The 15480-nt window shown below is 42.8% G+C and overlaps 1 protein-coding gene across 38 annotated transcripts in view; it reads left to right on the top strand.

Moving 5' to 3' along the window:
- Positions 1–15480, top strand: part of nfixb (nuclear factor I/Xb) — a 202959-nt gene that overhangs the window by 78056 nt on the left and 109423 nt on the right. The window lies entirely within an intron of this gene.

Raw genomic sequence — 15480 nt, 5'->3', positions numbered from 1 at the left:
ATACCTGTCAACAGGTGCAGAAGTCTCATTGAGAGTTACAGAAATCACTTGATTGCAGTGATTGCCTCAAAAGGTTGTGCAACAAAATATTAAGTTAATGTTACCATCATTTTTGTCTAGGCCAGTTTCATTAGTTTGTTTTTTTAAATGATTCTGCTGAACCATAATTCAAAAACAATATCTGATTTTCATTAGTTAATTTTCAGTGAATTTTTATTTATTATTACTTTTGTCAGTTTCAAGTTATTTCAGTGACCATTGTGGGTTTTTCTCTCTTTAACGGAACGTTACCAACAACTTTGCCTACGTCTGTAACTGGGTACATGGCACATGGAAAGATTGTGAAGTAGTACCACGTGTTGAAAGTAGATGAAAAATAGTTACCAAGCAAGCAGAGACGTTGCAACAGTTAGCTAGAGGTAATGGATCAATTGTTGAAATAGCTAGAAGTAGTGGAACACAGTTGAAATAGTTAGCTTAAAGTAATGAATACATGGTAAAATAGCTTGTAATTGATAAACAGGTGACATAGTTGGCCAACAGTAATGGATACACATTTAAAATAAGTAATTGATAAATGGTAAAATAGCTAGTAATTGATTAACAGCTGACACAGTTGACTGAAAGTAATGGATACACGATTGGAACAGTTAGCGAAAGATAACTGATAAATGGAAAAGTAGCTAGTAATTGATAAACAGTTTAGGTAGTTAGCGAAAACAAAAGCTAATGGATACAAAATTGAAATAGTTGGCTAACAGTAATAGGATAAATGGTAAAATAGCTAGTAATTGGTAAACAGGTGGCACAGTTGGCTGAAAGTAATGGATACACAATTGAAATAGTTAGCTAAAAGTAATGGATAAATGTTTAAAATACTTAACTAAGAATGAATAAATGGTGAATTGCTAAAAGTAAGGGAGAAATGGTTGGAATAAATGTTGATATTGATGAAGGAGTATTTGACGGACAGGGCTGTGGTAACACAGAGGGTTGCGAACCACTGCTCTACATCTTTATCTTCTTGCCAAATAGTTTGCCGTACCCATTGATTGATCTTGATTGAGTCTGTACTTTTGGCATTTTTTTTGGGCTCTCATTTTTTTCACTGTGCTTTGCTTGAAGCCGCTGTCCCAGTGAGACACATTTGATATGTTAACCAAAACCCAGTTTACAAAAAAACCTGTGGTTCCCCCTTCTAGACTCTCGCCCATCTCCTTTTCATTGGGCTTTAGATGTGTGATGAAGTAATCCCGACATATTTTATATCCTAATGCAAAACAAACAGAGCCAAATTACACACATTCTTCTCCCACAATGATTCGTGGAAGTTGTTAACCAAATAAAGCTCCGTTTCTCTCTTTCTCTCTTTCCATCTCACTTGTGCTCTCAGTGGATCTGTCCTGGCTAGAACTCTTAACTGAAATAGCCTCAAGCACAGAGACTCTTTTGTGGTCAGGCCATTTTTTTTTTCTTCAAGGTGTTTGTGAAAAAGAACAGGATTTTCTCTCCTGGGCTCAGGTCCCTCCATCGCTCCACTGCTGCCTGTCTGGCTGTCTTTGTCCAGGTCTGCTCTGGTAAACAGCCGTGTCCTACACACACTGTTTATCACACTCCAGGGTGAAACTTTGCTGATTTTATTTTGGAAATGCTCAGGTTTTGCTTGGAACGTATTTTAACTGTTGCTTGGCTTCTTTGGTTATAAGCCCCTGTTACTTGTTCTCTTCGTTTATAGGTGAATCACTCTACAGTATGCGAGCTACACTGGATGCGTCTATGAACTGGCTAGTTTGTTGAGCCCCGGCTAAGGCTAAATGTATTAACTTCAACCTAATGCTGTCAAATGTGAAGCCCAAACGAGACAGCACAAAGCAGAAAACTGCTGTGGCGCTGGAAACTTTCAAGCTTGTCAAATCTTTAGCCACACCCCAATCAGTGATGTCACAGCTGATGTTTGCCTTTCAGAGCTGATGGGAAACACCTGCCCTGACTGCAATTTTGCATTAAAGTGAGACTATGTCTGCTTCTGAAATCTCTCCTTTGTTCACTCATTCACTCTATAGTTAACTCTATTAACTATAGGTCTACTAACTATAGTGAACAGTAAATTAAGATTTGTCACATAATGTGCCACATTTATCAAATGTGGCACATTACATTGTGGGATAGTTTGCAGAATGCCAAGGACACTGCATGTTTTGTTCTATTATAGAGTTTTTAAGTAGGGGTGTAGCCATCGATCTGGATCAATATATCGATTGAATGATCAACGATCCGATATTATCGATGCAAAGTGAATACATTGATATTTATCATCATCTTTACGATGCACCTTCATTTTTAAATACCCATGGTATGTCTGTTTTACCATTTGCCGTCCAAGCGCACCTCAGTTCTAAACATCCAAACAGTGTTAGCGGCGCTTTGGTTATGCATTCTGCAAGGACGGCCGCACGGACATGAGCTAACCGATGTGGAATCACAAGAAGGAGATAATCGGCGTTAGCTAGTGAGAGAAAGTGAGCATGTGTGACGGTGAGTAGCAGTAACTGTATATAATAGGTGTGAACGTAGCAGTGCAGTGTGTGTAAGCTACAGTTCATTTGTCGGTGAATTAATGCTACAGCTCCTCAAGACCGAAGCCAAGTTGTGTCTTGCTTGCCACCTGTTGGTTAAAGTGAAAGGGGTTAGCCCTGGAATTAGCAACAGTGTAAGCAAAAGTCCCTAGAAGTGTATGATTCAACTTTTTTCCATTGTCCAGTGTTTCAAAGGTTAACAAAAATTGCAATAAATCGTAATATCCAATCGCAATACTTAAAAATCACAATACATATCAAATCAGCACCAAAGTATCATGATAGTATTGAATCCTGAGATGGGTGTATCGTCCCAGCCTTAGTAGAATCCCAAAATATAAATAGGAACCTGAAAATGAGCATGATATGTCCCCTTTAAATTTGATGTGAAAGGCCAGATACTTTTACCTCTTCAAGGAAACCGCTCACACTGAGGCCATAATGTCCTGAGTAGGGATGCTCATTTTGAAAAAGAAATCCTAACCGATAACCGACCCTCGTTAACCGATTAACCAACAGACAACTGAGTCTCCAGTTCACCGTCCGGGAGCGTTAACTTAGCAGCTACGATGCTGCGTGTAGTGTCGCGGACATGCAGCCACTTTCCCAGTAAAAGTCTCCACCGCACATTTAATTTAGTTTAGCAGATTTTTCTGTGTCTGTCTGGATTAACGATAGCGATTGTCCCACAAACAGTGAGTGTTTTTGTGCTACGTTAGCGTCTGTAGCTCTGCTGGTAGCTTCGCGCTCGCTGCCACTCTGTCACAACTTCCTGTATCCTGCAACTCTGGCTCCGCCTCTTAAGGTGGGCTGTTAAGGTGGACCAGCTTTTCTCCTTAAAGAGACGAGCCGCTCCTCTGATCCGCTCAGCTTTTTAATTAATTATTCATAATTCTTTTAACCGATAGCGTTAATCGGTTAAAACGCTTAATGTCGGTTAACGGTTAAACGGTTAATCATCAACATCCCTACTCCTGAGAGATCACAAACATTGCTTCATTTTAAACAAACATCAAACCACCGTGTTATACAGTAACAGTAAGTGCCTTTTCATTTGTGCTATAAACAGTAAAGTACACATGTAGCTACACTGTGAGTGCAGAGCGTAGTAGTGCAGTCTAAATGAAAGGCTGCATCATGTGTACACTCTGTGACTGTGTCGGGTGTTGCTTTGTGGTACGTATGATGTACTGTGCATGTGTCCATGCTGGGAATAATATTACTCGGTTAACTAAGCCATTTTTTAGCGCTGACAGAAGGGCGCACTAACACACGCACACACACACACACACACACACACAGGCGGACATGTGTTCTGCACAGCCTGTCATTACAGAAGCCTTGATGTGGTCACTGGGTGGCACTGAGGCCTCTTATTATTGTCGTTTTATGACAACTTTCACTCTCTTGCTCTACACTACCCCCATCCCTCCTTCCCTCCCTCCCTCTTTCCCTCCTTCATGCGTATCCTCCATCCCTCCATCTTTCCATTTCATCCCTTTCTCTCCCGCCTCGTCCAAACCCACATCCACTTCTCTTGCTGTTGCAACGGGACGCCTGTTTGTTTTTAGTGTGTAAAGCATCCTGACACACATCCCCAGGGCAAAGGGCGGAGGTTTTTTTTTTTTTTTGGTGGGGGGGTAGGGGGAGGTTGCAGTAGACCAGTTGGTCTCCATTTCCAGAGGTATGAACTGGGAGATGGATCCGGTCCAGCCGTTGTTTCCTAGCTTTGTGGATTGCGGCTGACAGTTATTGTTTTTGGTTTATTGAATAATAGGGTTGGTTACTGCAGGGTGACATCCCGCCATGACCCGCCGATGAGTGCGCTCTGCGTCTGTTCGTACGTCGGGGCCTGTGTTGTAACTTGTAAATTAAAAAAGACTAGTTTACCCAGGCATGCGCTACAACATTCCCCCCTTTTTGTGCCTTCGCTCCTCCACCCCTCCACCTGTCATCCTACTGTTTTGCTTTGAGGATTTATGACATGATGCTTTGTTTATTATAGGTTGTAATTTATTATTCCACTGACTGAAGTTGAATAAACCGGACCGGGTGAATAGCAAGCCCTGCCCTCAGACATACAGTATGGGGTGATCAGGTTCATGTTGCTGTTACAGAGACCTCTCTGTTAGAGCAGCGCTGGAACGTATACATTTGACAACGTTTAAAAAAAGAACTTTGTGTTTATGGGAGTTCATAATTAAAGGTGAGAGTGTCAGATAATTCAATAAAAGAACCCAAATGGGGAGAATTATGCACAAGGAGATCGAGGTTACAACCGCACACACACACACATACACACTCACACACACCCACGCAGAATGTTTTGCATGTCTGCACCTTTAATTAACGAGGTGTTTGGGAGTTTAGGCCCGGCGGCACTGTTGGGTAAATGAGTGAAGCGAGTCACCTGGGGACAGCAACAGGTAAATCCTGTTTAGATCAGCCCCAAGGCACTACTTGTTCCTTAATTTGGCTACGAACACCCTCCTGCCCTCCCTCCTCTCACCCTAATCGCCTCCCCGCCTCCTCCTAATCTTGTGCATGCACCGTCTCTTAATTTCTTAACTTGCCACATTTTCGCTTTATCTTTTGTCTCCTTACCGCTCACCTTAAACTCTGCTTCTTGCACACACACTTCGACATGCCGCACACGCTTTGCGATTCCCCGTCACGTCGCTAAACGGGCTGCTAGGTCAATCGAGGTGACGAATGTGGAGCAGTAGGGCGAGGTGACACTGTTGTGTCAACATACAGTGATGGAATCTGCTTGTATTCTCAATGAGCTGTATTCAAGCATTGGACAGGGTTTCATATATGGTTATTACGTTACGCTATTATGTTCCACCAAAGGTTCCCGGGATCTTTAGTCAACTTTTAGCTTCCCTCAGCCCACTGTTGTCTGCGTTTCACCGCGACCTGCATAGCATAGGCAAATGAATCCACTGACATTTGAAAAAGCAACATGATATGACGAGGGCTGCTGGTGTTGCTGCAGTTCAGTGTGCCCGCCCGTTTCATCTACAAAACTCGCTGGGAAAAAAAGTTTGGTTTTGTCTCACTGCGACGACATTTACTAGGGGTGGGAAATCAATTCACCTATGTATCGAGATTTAGTTTTTGATTTTGATTTTGAAATCGATTTTTTTAATGCCAGAATTGATAAATTTGCTTCATTTGAATCTATGTGGAGGTAGAAGGAAGTTACCGCTTTTATTGTTGTAGTCTGAGTAACGTGACGTCATATCCGTTCTGTATCCGTCACTCAAAACAATGGCTCTCATCTCCGTGGTCAAATGGGTCGCGCTACGACTGTAGGGCACCCATATACTGACATTTCTGTTGAATGCATTCAAACGGCCCCGATTGAGCTGACTATGGATGTATAAAGAGAACGGAGCTGACGGGAGAGCTAGAGACCACCTTGGAGAAGTTAGAGGAAGTAGACACGTGGGACTACGTCCACTTTTCAAAATAAGATGTTAACAAAGGGAACTGGATATACAAAATACATCTATGGAAATAAGATTGATGGATTATATTCACCAGAAGTATAAAACATTACATGTCCTTATAAATTAAAAATAAAACACCACTAATCTGTGAGAGAAATGTCTTGTAATAAATGATGACTGACAATGACTGATATATTTGACTTCAGGTCATCATCATGTCAAACATTTTTACTGTATTTATTTAGATATTTTCCAAAGTAAGTCCCTAGAAGTGTATGATTCTATTTCCCCATTGTTTAGTGTTAAAAAAGATAACAAAAATTGCAATAAATTGTAATATTGAATCACAATACTTAAAAATCACATTACATATCGATTCGGCACCCAAGTATCGTGATAGCATCGAATCGGGAGATAGGTGCATCGTCCCAGCCCTGACATTTACTGATGCATGTTGGATGTAATGAAGTAAATGCAGCAGAGGAAAATGAAACTAAGAATGTGTCTCCACAGCAAAACATCTTTTGAGTGTTTGATGGTTATTTATTTGTGCTTTTGAACGTTAAAGCCTTGACAATCAGAAATCAGAAATTCAGCTCGCTTAATCGCTCTCTCTTTTTCTCTCTCTCTTTCTCTCTCTCTTTTTTTAAAGGAGTTGGGAAGCCAACAGCAGAGCCTAACTTTACTTTTAATGTTATCAGACAAAGACAAATGCTCTCCCCTCGTCCTAAAATGGTGGTACTAGAGTACTTCCTTGTTTTATGAATGAAGCGGTACAGTTGAAGCAGTGGCGTTGTGTGTGTGTGTGTGTGTTTCAGCGACAGTCATCCCTGTTAACTCCACCCTGAAAGTTCCGGTACCTTAAGAAAGTACTACCCCCCGACATGGGCCATTTTTAGGGGCAAAACGGTCCCGTAAAATATCCCCAGAACTTAATTTAGACCCTGGTCCCTGCAGTCGAAACGCTTTTGAGTTCCTCAAAAGGTTCTTAGTTCCCGGGGGAATGTTCCTGCGGTGGAAACGGGGTTTAAGCTGTACACACACGGTATATTCTGTGATATGGGTGCCATCGGAGTGAGATGGAATCAGGCTCTTCCTCTTTCCCTTCCCCTGACCAGGCAGTTAGCATTAGTCTGTAATTAGCACCTCTAACTTTGTTAGCTCCTAATTTCATTTTCTTTGGAGGCCCCATGACTAACCCTGCTAACATTGTGTTAGAGCAAAAGACACAGCCCACATGGGTCATTGCAGGCTCAGTGACACACAGTAGCCTACTTTAATTTGTTAATATTAAGAGAATCGGGTGATCCACGGTAGCTGTACTACTGTCGGCTTTATTTCCACTGCTGACATTTACACAGTACCTCAAACTATAGCAGGCTTTCTAACTTTCTTTAAAAAAAGGGAATGATCATCATTTTAGAAAATTGACAGGAATCATCAACTCATATTTCAGAGTTAAACTTGGTTTGCTGTGGCAGCTGCAGCACGGCCTGCATTTTTCATTACATGTGCCTTTTAGAAAGCAGCCAAGCACCAATAGGAGTTCAGCGTTCCCTCCTGATCCATCTGTGCTCCTGGTGTGAGTATAACTTACAGTAGCGTGGAGGGTCTCCTGAGGTCAGGGAGCTGAAAATCACAAAGACATGTGGAATGCTGAAAGTTGGCCAATACAAACAGGCAGGCCTGGCTCTCCATCCGTGCAGAGCTCAACAACCACCCGCTAGCCTACCACCATCCTCTCGCTCGGCCCAGGAGCAACCGAGAGCTGCATGAAGTGGATTTTTGGGGTAGAAAGTATCCAAAACAAAACACACTTCTGTCAGCTTGCAAGTGGTAACAGCTAACATTTAAAGCCGTTTTATATTTCTATATCAGGGTTTTTCCTGGCTCAAAATGAGGCGGAGGTGGTACTATCCTGACCTCGGACCCTCTGGGGGGTGGAGGGGGGGGGGGGGGGCATGCATCCCCGGAAGAATATGTTGTTCATTTTAAAGTTAAATGCATCAATGTGGTGCATTTGAGAGCAAAATTAGGAGGCTAGATCTTGTGCTCTTATAAACAATTTTGTGCTCTAGCAGTAGTGGATTGTAAGTAAGTATATTTAATGTACGCTATTAAGGTACTGCACTTAAGAACAATTTTGAGGTACTTGTACTTTATTTGAGTATTTCCATTTGATGTAACTTTATAGCCCACGTCTACTCCACTAGGCTACATCTCAGAGGGAAAGGTTCTACTTTGAACTTCAATTATTTATTTTACCATATTAGTTGCTACTAGCTAATTACATATTAAGTTTCTTAATACAAAATATAAATCAACTAATAAACTGTGGTGTATTATTTAGTAGTACATCATTAAGTATATAAAGTAGTTACCTTTACCAGCTGCAACATTAAAGTGATGAACACATTAATGCATCAATAATTATAATACCATCATATACAGTAATATATATTCTGCATAATGAGTACTTTTACTTTAGGTAGGCTACTTTAAGTGTATTTTGATGATAATACTTTTGTAACATTTTGAATGCAGAACTATGCAGAGTATTTTGACACTGTGGTATTACTTTTACTTAAGTAAATATCGGAGTACTTTTTTTCACCACTGTGCTCCAGGGGACAATTTAATCATCAACACGTTGGTTGTGTTTATGATTATGATCGGTTGTTGGAGAGAAGGCGTAGTGAGCACGGTCCACGGCCCCCGCGGGAAGCGGTGAGGGGTGCTCTAAAGCTCCCGGTGGAGGAAACGTGCCCGGTGAGGGCCAGCCAGCCCACCCGTTGAGAAGTGTAAACATATTTTTGGTTCATTATGAAACTGTTCAGGCACACACGTAGAGGCGCATGTAGCGGCTTTCACAAACGCCAACTGCTGCTTGCAGCGACATTTAGAAACGCCAGCAGGCGATATAAAACTATATTAAAACATCGAACGGCAAGGGGAAAGAATTTTAGTTTTCTGTCGCTCCCTCTCTGCTGGCAGCGATCCAGCGTAAAAACACACGTCTCTTTTGACTTGTGGCCCTCCTATGTGGAGTTTGCATGTTGTCCCAGTGTTAGCGTGGCTTTTCTCTTTGTTCTCAGGCCTCCTCCCACAGGTAGGTTAATTGTTGGCTCTAAATTGCTCGTAGGTGTGAATGTGAGCGTGAATGGTTATCTGTTTCTATGTGTCAGCCCTGTGATAGTCTGGAGACCTGTCCAGGGTCTACCCCGTCTTCGCCGAGTGCAGTAAGTCTCTTCTTCACTGGGATGTGCTGCCTGATATTAGCAAACTGATGACAAACTGCAGCTGAAGACTGGATGACTCATTGTGACTGTAACTATTGAAAACATCAGCTGAGTTGGATGTTGCACTGTCTTCCATGTGGCTGGTGGCTTGATTTGTGCATTGTCTGCATACATGGCGAGAAACGAAAACCAATAAAAGTACAATTTTTAAGGTTTACAAGATGGTTTCACGAAAAGTTAGAGGCTACACCTTTGTCTTTGCCCGCAAAGACCAAAGGTTTGCATTTTGAAACAAAACCAGACTTCACAAGGAGCTGACTGGGTTTTCTTCCCCCATTTTCTAATCAAAACCACTATAAGCTTCACCCACAGAGGGACGATCCATGAGGCTCAGTTTCTCTCCCCGGCACACATCCATAACAATAGAGGGCATTTTGGTCCAGCAGAACTCAGTTGGCTGCATCAAAATGAAGGGAGCAGTTAGGGTTTCACTTACAGAGTAAGAGAAAGAGAGGGAAAGGGGGAGAGGGAAGCAAAAAAGAGAAAACAAACACACAGGGATTGTTGAATTATGGGTAAAGACAGCTGAGGCTAACCAGGTTTGGTTTCCACGGTGCGGTGGGGGGGCTTATTGAAAAACAAAAAGTCTATGACTCAGTCCTGCTCTCAAGGAGACTTTCAGGCTGTAGACTTTCTCTCCCCAGAAATTCAACAAAAACACATGCAGTTGAATATAAAGGGGAACACCTTCAAAAACATAAAACCCCCAGGGTTCAATATGGTCACGAAAATGTTCCACGTATCCTCACTGTTAATGCCAAAAGGGGAGGAGGTGGGGGGTGGAGGGAGGGAAGAGTGAACGAGAGGAGGGATCTGTCCTCACATTTGCTATCAATTTAGGGCACTGAAAATAAGCACCAGGTTTCACTGGAGCCGAGTAGAACACCAGGAATGTTTTTCCATATAAAACCGAGGGAGGGAGGGAGAGATCGAGAGAAATGGGGCTGGGAAGAGAGTGAGAAAAAGAGAGATATAAGGTTAAGAAAAGGGATAAAAAAAAGTGAGAGACAAGCATAAAAGCTAGAAGAAGATTGCGGTTTGACAATAGCACCTTGGGTCCAGATGTGAAGCTCTCCGCTGTAGTTTGACAGCTCATGAGGCAAAAGAGGCAGTTTGTGAGCCATGGCGACCCGTATGACCCTTTTGACAGACAGACTGATAATTGGACCCTGAAGTGAGTCGAGTATTTGGTGTGCGATTATGGCGATGAAGGGTTAAAGGTGGCGCACACACACACAAATCGAGATTCGTACAAACACGTGAAAGTGTACATGCTCATGCACATCTGTGTACAAACTACAATCACCCACATACAGATGTCAAAGTTGGGTTTTTTTAAACTCTCTCTGCACAGTTCCATTTGTGTGTGTGACGGTGTCAGTGGGCTAGGTGGAGACCGGAGACTCCCAGAGGGCTCTGACTAGGCACAGCGGATGAAGGAGGTTATCTTTTGAGAAGCCAATCAATATTCTAAATTTGAGAGCAGCAATGTGTTCCCATTTCTGCTTATGACACAGTTTAAACAGATGTAGCCAGTGTTGAAGTTCCACTTTTTACGTGTTTGCTGCACTGTTTGCTTCCCCAGCAAGAGGTTCAGAACATCCTGCAGTTTATTTCCCTAGCTAGCCAGGGGTTACGTGGAACGTTTGTAGAGAAGCTCAGCTAATTTGAAAAATTAATAATTATGATTTGATCAAGAAAATATATCCACACTGTGACAGTTAAAATAGTAAGATAAAAGTAATGAATTTATTTGAAATGATTAGCCTAGCTAAAACTAACTGATAAACAGTTGAAATAGTTAGATAAAACTAACTGATAAACAGTTTAAATAATTAGCTAAAGTTACGGATTAACAGTTGAAATGGTTAACTAAAAGTAATTAATCAATGTTTGAAAGGTTCCAAGCTCCTGCCACTCCATGGAAGCAGTGTGAGCATTAACTTGACCACATCTGGAACATGACAAGTAGTGTACTTTATCTGACAGCCTGTGGGGGTACATCAGACAAAAAGTGCTGTCGTTTACTAATGTTGGATAGCCTACAGCCTACAGTTTTGAGAACTCTACAAAGGCAGATTGATATACAGTCGGTTAGGAGTTTGTATACATGAGGTTGTGGGATACAGTGGTCGTCTTTCACAGCGAGTCGGACTCCAGCGACAGTCTTAAGTCGAGTGGTTGACCCTATAACAAAGCTCCTTCACCCGGCTCTTCCCACCAACAAAGTGCTGCTCTTACGCTGATAGAAACAGTTGAAAAAGACTCCGAGTAGAAACAAGGAGGGAGTTAAAGAGAAAGAAAGCGAGAGGGGAGAAAAGGGGGGTAAGAGACAGACCAGATGTGTCTTTTGTTTAGATTTGAACGGAGCGGAAAGGAAGGGTGTAGGAGTTAGGAGGCGAGCTTGCGAGGAAGAGAAAGAGAGAGGGAAAGCAAGTGGGAGTGAGTCGATTTTTTTTTTAAGGGGAGGACTGTAATGAAACCAAAGCATTCATAGCCAAGAGCCTGTATGTGGGGAGAGGGGGCTGCGCCATACAGTATGTGATTACCTACCAGCAAAACCACATTCATTATACTAATTGCTACAATGGTCCCGGCGGTTGGGGGCTGAAAAGGGGGCGACGGCGGCGAGAGGGGCTGCATTGTTAACATTTGTTAGGCTCATTGACTCCAGAATTCATGGTGTCTGTCATTATAGGTCGCTGGGATGTTCTCCAGGGCCTGTAGTCATAGAGAAACTGATAATCTCGAGGTCGGAGCTGAAGACCTGTTTCCTGTAAATCTCACGGAGGAGCCTACACCAGCATCCCAGGCCCTGCATGCATAACGACATGCCGTGCCTCTATTTCGATTGCCTTGCATTATCATGAGTGCACGCGTTTAGCATGTGTTCCGCATTCAGGCCCTCAGAAGCAGCGAGACATTAACCAAAACAGAGCCAGAGGGGCCAGGATTTGAATGATTGAAAGACAAGGCCTTTCCTGCATTTTGCTGCACAAAATAGCCAGGCTTCCAGCAGCTTGTGTCAATATTTCACTCTGTGTGTGTGTGTGTGTGTGTGTGTGTGTGTGTGTGTGTGTGTGTGTGTGTGTGTCCAGTGTATGCGGAGAGCTCTGAGCAGATAACTGGTATGACAGTTAGAACATGTGCGATGGTGAGCACACAGAGACTCGCACAGTCTCAATCTGTCGAGTGTCGAGCCCAAATCAACCCAGTTGGGGAATGTTGCCAGTTGTGATCACCAATATGGCCAGCAGTTGTTGTAAAAATGTGCAGCACATTGCTGATTTCTTGTGCGTGCCTTCACAGGAAATGAAGGACTAAGCGACTAAAACCTCCCCCCCCTCCCCCCTCTGACCCCCTTATCTCCTCTTGCGCTGTCTGTGCGTCTGCTTCAGACCCTCAGTGCGATAAGATCATTACAACCATATATTGTCAAGAACAACTCTCACCCCAGTCCCTTTTTTTTCCCCCTTTTGTAGCTCCGCTCTTGTATGGGGCAGCCTAAAGTAATGATCTGCATCATGTGTTTTTACTCTTTGGCTGGAGAACTGGTGCTTTTCAAATTAACTACCAACAGGGACACAGCCTGGTGGGTGGTTGGCAGGGCCTTTCTTTCTCTTCTTCGGTCTCTCCTGCTCTTTATCTGTATCCTTCAGTGGTGAAAGAATACTCCAAACCACTACTTAAGTGAAAGAAGGGAAAATACTTAAAGTCCTGCATTCAAAATCCTACATAAGTACAGAAGTATTATCAACTAAATATGCTTAAAATATTCAAAGTAAAAGTAGTAATTCTGCAGTAAAATGGCCCCTGTGACTGATATTATTATATATTACATGATTAGATCGTTAATACTGATGCAGCAACGTGTAGACAGCATGTAACTGTTGTAGCTCCTCCAGGTGGAGCTTGTTTGAACTATTTTATATCAGGGCTGTGTATTGGCAAGAATCTGGCGATACGATACATACCATGATACAGGGGTGATGATTCAATGTATTGCAATACTTTAAGCAAGGCAATATATTGCAATTATTTAAATCTCATTTTAGGAAAACTCATAGTGTAAAGAACACATTACCATATGCATAAAATCTGAATTTAAAGTGGGATCTGCATTTGCATTCATCACAGTCCCTGTAACATCCAAACATCATAGCTCTACTTTTTGTGCAATCTGAGCCACTGTCTGCCACCAATATTTGCGTGTGAACTATTATTTAAAAGTCAACATAATATTGCGATACTCAAGTGTATCGATATTTTATTTTATTTATATACAGTTAGGTAGTTTAGTCCAGTGGTTCCCAACCAAGGGGTCAGGCCCCCTCCAAAGGGTCACATGATCAATCTGGGGGACAATATGATTCATGTGGTAGGGAAAAAGAAAAAAGAAAAGTTCTGCCACACAAGTTTTAATTTGTTTTATGTAGGGCTGTCAGTGGATATAATATTTAAGCGTGATTAATGGCATGATTTTACTTGATTAATCGCAATTAATTCACTTGTCAACATGGGAGTGGGCAAATGTGCTTGTTTATGCAAATGTATGTATATATTTATTACTGGAAACAATGACAGATATTGTCCAGAAACCCTCACAGGTACTGCATTTAGCATAAAACAATATGCTCCAATCATAACATGGCAAACTGCAGCCCAACAGGCAACAACAGCTGTCAGTGTGTCAGTGTGCTGACTTGACTATGACTTGCCCCAAACTGCATGTGATTATCATAAAGTGGGCATGTCTGTAAAGGGGAGACTCGTGGGTACCCAGAGTACCCATTTACATTCACTGATCTGGAGGTCAGAGGTCAAGGGACCCCTTTGAAAATGGCCATGACAGTTTTTCCTCGCCAAAAGTTTGCGCAAGTTTGGAGCGTTATTTAGCCTTCTTTGCAACATGGTACCGATGGATTCCTTAGATTTTCTGGTTTCATATGATACCGTTATCTTCACTCTATCTTTTAAACAGAGACCACTACAACCTAAAAGTTGCAAGTTGCGTTAATGTGTTAAAGAAATTAGCGGCGAAATTAGTGCCATTAGTTTTGTAGAATGACCCCTGCTAGTGTTATATTATATTAACCCCCCACCCCCCACTCTGTTAGTGTTATATTATATTACCCCACCACCCCCCGGGTTTCTCTCACTCTTCCTGGGTCTCTCCTGGCCCCCAGAGCAGTTAGGTGGCTGCTGCCTGCTGACACAGCCAAAGTAAAATGATCAATCCGCCCTCAGTCTCCTGGAAGTGTGTGCTACTGTTGTTGGAGGCTTAAGTTGGAGGGGAAATTCCCTCGTGTGCAGTGGATCAATATCAACACTTGCTGTGCGTTGATGTATATGTTGGTACAAGCTGTGTATGTCAGAAGTCAAGAAGACTGATGATGGATTCCCGTCAACTGTCAGGTGTTTTTTACATAGGTCAGAAATAGCCGCAGGGGGTATGACAAGTATTAGGGGATCATATAGGGCAGGACGGGGTTGGCGTGACGACGCCCCTCGGGGTCTGCTTTCTCACTGGAGGTTGACAGCTCACGGATGATATCGCATTTCCTCCCGCTGGCACATCACCCTCATCGAAGTGCCTCGCGCGCCCACTCAACCGCCGCGCCGCATACTCCCCAGGTCAGAGCTGAACCACAGGGGCCTCACTAATCAGACCACACACGCTACGGCAACACGTGAGGAGAGAGACGGCGAGATGGGAGTTTGTTGTTTGACGTCTAATGCTCTGCAGAGCAGTGAGGAGGAGAGGGGAGCTGGGCTGAGGTTTTCGCTCAGTATGCAGTGTGTGGAAGTCAGTGAGGATCCAAGAGCAAGGAGTTCAAACATTTTGGAGCGAGAAGAAAACAATGATTAGGAATACGACCTCAATTAAAGCTTCAGTAGGCAGTATATTTTTGGCATCATTGGGGAAATAATTCCATAATAACCTTTCAGCATATTGTAATTCAAGTGTTCTGAGAGAAAACTAGACTTCTGCTCCTCCTCATGGTTCTGTTTTCAGGCTTTAGACAATCTAGCCTGTGACGGGAGACTTTGACCAATCACAGGTCATTTCAGAGAGAGAGAGCGTTCCTATTGGCTGTGCTCCGGTCATGTGACCAGCATTTGGTGTTCCTTCACCAGATCTCACAATGG

The sequence above is a fragment of the Sebastes fasciatus genome, chromosome 13, assembly GCF_043250625.1.
Source record: "Sebastes fasciatus isolate fSebFas1 chromosome 13, fSebFas1.pri, whole genome shotgun sequence".
In the NCBI taxonomy this organism is placed as follows: Eukaryota; Metazoa; Chordata; class Actinopteri; order Perciformes; family Sebastidae; genus Sebastes; species Sebastes fasciatus.
This window is presented reverse-complemented; position numbering and strand designations above follow the sequence as displayed.